This window comes from Pteropus vampyrus, unplaced genomic scaffold (assembly GCF_000151845.1).
Source record: "Pteropus vampyrus isolate Shadow unplaced genomic scaffold, Pvam_2.0 Scaffold389, whole genome shotgun sequence".
Taxonomy (NCBI): Eukaryota; Metazoa; Chordata; class Mammalia; order Chiroptera; family Pteropodidae; genus Pteropus; species Pteropus vampyrus.
Window position 1 is genome coordinate 228,451 of NW_011889170.1, and position 7,515 is coordinate 235,965.

The window sequence follows — 7,515 nt, forward strand, 5'->3', positions numbered from 1 at the left end:
CAACTTTTTCAGACATTTATCAAAGATCACGAATTATCATTTCAAGAAGAACAAAACAATAAGCATTAAAGTTGGAGAAGTGAATCAATATACAGTACTTCTCTGTCATTTATTCAACCTCCCCCTTCTTCTTAGGAAGAAAAAAATACATATATAGACTTATCCTGCTTGATAGCAAGATTGGGTAACATGCAAACATAATAGCATATAATCAACAAATGGGGCACAAAGTATAAACCTGTATGTTATAAATTTGATAACTGGAAGAATTTCAAATTTACAGAATGTGTACATATGAGATTTACATAATTTAAAAAATCCTTTGCATTTTCTTTCCTGTATTTTATTGTTATATTTGGCTTTATAAGGAATCATGGAAAACTTATCTAATCATCATTAAATGTTTTAGTAATCCTAAAATTAATATTATAACTGAATTTATTTAACAGACAAAATTTCTCAGACTCTTTTGAGCTGATCTGTATCTAGTACTTGTTGAGATTTCTTTAAATTTTTTTTTAAATTAAATTTATTGGGGTAACATTGGTCAATAACATTATGTAAACTCCAAAAACCTGCAATGAAGAAAGGAAACTCTCTTCAATAAATGGTGCTGGGAAAACTGGAAAGCCACCTTCAAAAGAATGAAACTAGGTTGATATCTGACACCATAAACAAAAATGGATTAAAGACTTGAATATAAGACCTGAAACAATAAAATACATAGAAAAAAAAAAAAAAACATAAGTATGGACCTTGATCTCATAGTGGTTTTTGTGAACTTGACCCTAAAGACAAATGAAGTAAAAGCAAAAATAAATGAATGGGACTACATCAAACCAAAAAGCTCTGCACTGCAAAAGAAACCATCAATGAAATAAAAAGGAAACCAACCAGATGGAAGAAGGTATTTCCAAACAACACCATCGATAAGGGGCTAATATCCAAAATATATAAAGAACTCATACTATTCAACAACAATAAAAAAAATTCTGATTAAAAAATGAGAAGACCTGAAGAAATACTTTTCCAAAGAAGACATATACAAATAGTCAACACATATGAAAAGATGCTCAATTTCACCAGCTATAATGAAAATGCAAATCAAAACCACAATGAGATACCACCTCACATGTATTAGAATAATGGCTATTATCAATAAGATGAAAAAAAAAACAAGTTTTGGAGGAGATATGGAGAAAAGAGAACTCTCACATACTGCTGGTGGGAATGTAAATTGGTTCAGCCACTATGGAAAACACTATGGAGGTTCCTCAAAAAATTAAGAATAGAGCTACCATATGACCTAGCAATACCTCTTCTGGTTATCTACTCGAAAAATTTGAAAACACATGATTATAGACATATGTATCCCTATGTCCTTTCCAGCGTTCTTCACAATAACCAATATATGGAAACAATCCAAGTGTCCTTTGATGGAATATTGGATAAAGAAGGTAAAAATAAATTCTTTATTATTTTTTATATCTTTGTGTTTCTTCAATATATTCTGTTGGAATTATATACATAGGATGTCAAAACTCAAGATATTACATTAAGTAACTTATTTTAGGTCTTATTTGCTTTAAATTTATTTTAGTATTTCAATTCTCTACATTCAATCTGGTGACCATATCCTATTCAACTCTATCTCCTTGAATTAATATCTGTCTTGTCAATCATTGTTCAATCTTCTTGCTATATAAAACCAACGGCACAAAAATTTTTGTGATTTACAACCCTTATCTTATTCCATTAATTTTTGCACCTCCAATTTCAGTTCCTGGCTGCTTCCCAACTCTGTCTAACTAAATTGTTTTAAGATGACTATCGGATATCTAGGTACTCATTATTTCTGGAAGCCGTCTCCTACCTTTCAACTTTTACATGATATATACAGCTGTCATAATCCGGAATATAGTCCCAGTCTCTGTGTTACAAAATTAGAGTTATTATCAGCTACATCTACTGTTCTTCAAATAAATAATTGGTTCTAAAAAATGTCTTTGAGATTGTTAATATTATTAGTACAGAAAAGCACTTCTATAATCAATCCTCTAAAATAAAAAATAAATACCAAGCAGTGAATAATTGGATAAAATGTAACAATATCAAGGCTCATTCAGTCATTTACTCATTCTTTCAATGAACAGATATTTTTAAGTTCTCATTTACTTGTCACTATTGCTATATCATGTAAAAACAATAAAAAGCAACGCTGATCCCAAGGATTATAGGAGTATTAAATATTAATAACCAGTAAAATAAATATTTTCAAACTGACAAATTCAATGAAGATAAAGTACAATGTGCTGAAAGGTAACATAAGGGAGAGATCTGGCCTTATCTTGAAGAAAAGAAAGCTTTTCCCAAGAAAGCAGTCCTTAAGTTGATATCTGAAGGATGGGCAGAAGAGGTGCATTTTAAGTAGGAGTTGGGGGCTGCAGCAGCAGCAGTGGCAGTATAATGAATTTCAGGCAGACAAATTAGATAAGAAAAGATGCTGGGCTTGGAATACAGTCTAACCTGAATGAAGTAGAGAAAGCCTCGAGGAAGATGTAAACACAGCAGAGACCAGATCCTGTAAAAACATACAATTAAAGACTTTTTCATCCTAAAGAAAAGGGTGGTCAGTAAAAGGTTTTTAGTTGAAAAGTGTAGTGACAGGATTTCTATTGTGAGAGATCACTTGAGTTGTGTAGATAGCCGACTGGAGAAAGGGCAGAGTGGATGTACAGATATCAGTTTGGGATTTAGTGTAACGGTATGAGAGAATGTTGGTAGTTTTGACTTAAGTGGTGTCAGAGGAGATGATATGGAGTACACAGAATCAAAAGATATTTAGAAAGAAAATATCATAAATGTAATGGACAGGATTTTGGATGGATTAGACATTGCGGGTGAATCAAAGAGGCGTAGAGATTACACCTAAGTTTTGACCTACTAAATAGAATGCAGTATGATGTCCTTCACTGAGACAAAGAAAATCAGAGAACAATCACTTAGGTATAGAGGAGAGTGTTTATCGTGATCTTATGATTTTGGAAGTACAAAGAATATTAGTTGGAAGTATAAAGAACATTCATGAATTGTTCACAGTATTTCAGGGATCCATGGAAACTCATCAAGAACTAATATTCTCACCCTGTTGCCTAAGGGTAAGTTTTATTACATGTATTTCACCTTGGAGATACAAAGGTTTAAGGACAAGGTATTGTTTAAAGTTTTTTCTCTATTTCTTGCATGTGTAAGACCTTAAGTAAATCTCTTAATCTCTCTGAACTTCAATTGTCTCATTAGTAAAATGGAAAAAATAATAAAAATCACATTATCTACATCACAGGGTTGTTAAAAGTTCAAAAAGATATGGATGTGAAAGTCTCTTGTAAAAACATAATCATTATAGTGATACATATTTTCATATAGTTTCTACTTATTTATGAGAAGTATGAGGTAAACTGCCTCTGACAGGTGAGCCAGGCACTTCTTTGGATATTAATTCCTTAACATGAATTTCTAGAATCAAAAGCCCATACTGTAATGTACCCAACATAAAAATAAATGTAAATCATTAAAAAAAAACATATTTACCTTCGGATTCTAAGTATCTTCAGAAAGCAAATTCCTAAAGGACAACTTTGGAGGATCTTTTTGAAAAAATTTTTTCTATTTCCCCCCATATTAATTTTTACTAATATTTATTGATGCGCTTTAAATGCAGCAGGAATTATTTTAATGAGTTTACATGTATTGATCCAGTTAATCCTCTAAATAAGCATAGGAGATTTGCTATTTAATCCCCAATTTACTTGCACATACAGAGGTTATAAATCAGGTTTAAGGTTAAAGAGTTATACATCAGAAATTGCATCTAAGCAGTTGGTTCCACAGGTAATATTTGTATCCTTATGCTAAGTTCCAAGTTCTATTCCACTACAATACTTCCGGACGATACGTGCTATATTTTATATACCTGAAAAAAATCAAATCCAACATGAAATCCCATTATTAACTTATGAGGGAGTAAATCAAGATTTTCAACAACCTTAAGCATTATGACTACCACAGGCATTATTAGTAAATGAGTCTTCTCTGTTTGTGAAAAATTGAAAAAAAAATGGAGATTAAATATGCTATAGAGTTCATTTTCAATAAAATATACTATTTTACTTTTAACAACGTTAAAATATCATCTTTTTTGGCCATGATTTTAATAAGAATATTATGTATGACAGATTTGGATACTAAAAAAAAATCCATTATTAGTTTATGAAACCCTTGAGTTATTTAATAACTAGGAAAGCCCTGTTCTTCTAATTATCTCATAACAATAGTGACCCTGTTCCGTGGATTATGTTTGCATATAGAGAAAAAGAAAGAAGGGATTAATAAGAATTTTCCATTGATACTGTTCAAGGAGGTCTCCAATCATGACACAAGAGAACATAATGAAGTTGCAAGTGGCATGTAATTATATGCAATTATAAATTTATTATTTTGACCAATTATTCTCTACTCTGTAATAAATGAAATTCCACTTATAACTATTGGATAGATGATGCATTTCTCAAAAACAAAAGTTATTCTTAGCAATTTCATGCTTTGACAGAACCAAAGTTGACATTCATGCATATCCTGGTTAAAAAAAAAAAAAAAAAAATTGCAATGTCTAAAAAACATTCAACCAGAACTGCTTACTCTCCACTTTTATCTTAATTAGGTGAAAGATTTAAGAAGGTCAGGTGAGGGAGGGTATGGGCAAGTAAAATATATTAGAGTCCTTTAAGAAAAAAATCACCAATCACTAATTGTGAAGGACGGGTGAGTTATTATATTTTGACCTGGTTTTGATTTAGGTAGAAGTTAAATAAAATTCTGATAAAATAGTCAAAGGCCATAGAAAAAATAAAATAAGAAAATACTGGCAGTTGAAAGACAGGGAGAGGGAGGGAGAAAGAGAGAAAAGAAGGGAAGAGAAAATAAATATACATAAAAATAAGCTAGTAAAACAAAAATTTTTATCAAGTGAAAGAAAAAAAGAAATATAATGACTATGTAATGTGTACTAACTGTGCATATATTTTGGTAGGTTCAATTTGTGCTTATGGAACAATTTTAAATTCTATAAAATACTAGAATATTTAATGCCATGCTTGAAGGATTTACTAATTCAAAATTACATTAAACAAATTAGCCATAATTCCAATCCTAATATTGCTACATCATAAAAACATCTCACAATGTCTATAAATACATTTGTAGCTAGCACAGTTTCACTCTTCAGTTATATGTTGCTATGTTTGAGTTGTTTCTACCAATATGGTTCTTGTTAAATGATTACAAGGAAAATGTCTCACATGTTCCAGTTAACATCTAATATTATTTTGGTGTATATAAGCTTGCTTTTAGGCCATGCCCCTTCCCTTCTAGAGCAACTAAGACATCCTGCTACCCACTGAACTCCATGACCTGCTCTAGTAATTGCAAACATTATGGCATTGTATGACTTCTTAGTGGCAGGGGGTAAAATAAATACTGTACATCGATCAAAATCTAGTGGTACATTCATGAATTGTTCACAGTATTTCAGGGATCCATGGAAACTCATCAAGAACTAATATTCTAGTTCTTCTTAAAGTGAAAGATTTAATACACCAACAAACCTTAACGAATTATTATCTTCAACATTTTTATAGATGGGAGAAATGAGGTTTAGGGATGCTAAATAAAAGTCCAACATCAGGGAAGTAAGATGAATCATGTGGAAAAAAGATGGTGGAAGGCTTAGGTCTTATTGTATCCTTTTTCTCCATAAAGAAATTAGAAAAACAAATTAGAAACACACACACACACACACACACACACACACACACACACACACTATAGATTCAAAGAACTTGAAACATGAACATACACAAAAGTGAATCTGACAAAGGGTTAATACATAATGTTTTCTTACAGAAACATTTCAGAGTTTTACAGGAGAGGGAGATGCTTTTGTCCTTTTATATAGATTTAATTTCAATATGAAACATTTCCCCCCAATATACCAAGTCTAATAATTTCCAAGCATGATATGCAAGTCTTATGTGTTGAAATATGAGCATATAACTACTGTTCTCTTGCATTACTAATAAAATAGTTGGTCTCATATGGCTATCCTAGGGAGGGTAAAATGAAATACATATTCATATACTCTCTATTTACTAATTTATAAGGCAAGCATTTAATATTTAATACCTGTATGAATTAATAGAAAAGCTATAATGCCAACAAAATGGATAGGCTATGCTTGAACTCCTCTTCATGTGCCTATCTTTCTCACAGCTATCTGTCTGTAAGAGATGTAATAGATAAGGACTGAGGTTTTTAGAAGGCCTTATATTTTCTTTAGTTCAAGAGCTGCTAATAAAAAGCATCTGTCTAGTATCAGGAATTTCATGACATAGCACTATCCAAAATGGTGAATTACTTGCTAGGTAATCAGTGCAAAGAGATGATAGCATATTTTAAGAATCAAATACCATCTGATTTCCACCTAAAAGACATTTTAGCATAAAGTTCATATGCCTCTCACAAATTTAATTAAAGAATCTCTTTTTATTAAATCTCTAACTTAGCCTGCTGGACTGACAAATGATATCTTAGACAATACTGTAACTTTTAGAGGAGTTCCACATTATTACATCAACAGTGTGAATTTCTGACCGAGGGCACATTCGTGAAGAGTTAGCTTAAAGAAAGTGGAAAACGAACTTGGTTAAAGTTACAGAGGATAACAAGTAGAGACCAGAAGCCATATGTTTGATACTTTTTTAAATATATATACCAAAGATTTAAACCAAAATGGAAAGGCTGCAGCTGAATATTTCACTTTGTGCTTCTGATGTGGCATCTGTGTGCCTAAGGCTTTCACTTCAGACCACAGATTTATTTGCTGTGTTTGAATCTCTAAAGATTCCTCTCTCTGATTAATTTCCCCCTCAACCATGCTGAAGAAAAACTAAATTCTCTTTCATTTGCTACAGAAAGTTTTTATCAACAATAACGCCACAGTATAGACATTATTGCTTTCAGCTGCATGGGCAGATGTAGGCACACTCATGTGTAACTTGCTAATTGAATAGATCTATAAATTATCTGCAAGTCACAAATAGACATCCTGCAAAAGTAGTAAATGGCATGCTTGAATTAGCTTTCCTATTCTCCTCAATCTCTTACATTTTTAAACTTTGCTTTACATTCTAGCAGCACATCATGTTGCTGTTACTTTTGTTATTTTTTATCTCTTCAGTTTTTTTAAATTTATTTCTCTTCATTTTGTAATTTTATTTTAAAAGTTGAAACTACTGTATTTTTTCTTTACTTTAAAATCAATGTCACAGAAAATATTTACTGAATATGTGCTACATTTCAATTCTATTGTTACTTCTAGTGTCCTTAAAATATTCTGTAAGGCAAATAGCTTGCCCTCATGGACATTTGATTTACAATTTTACTACATAGTCAATTCTC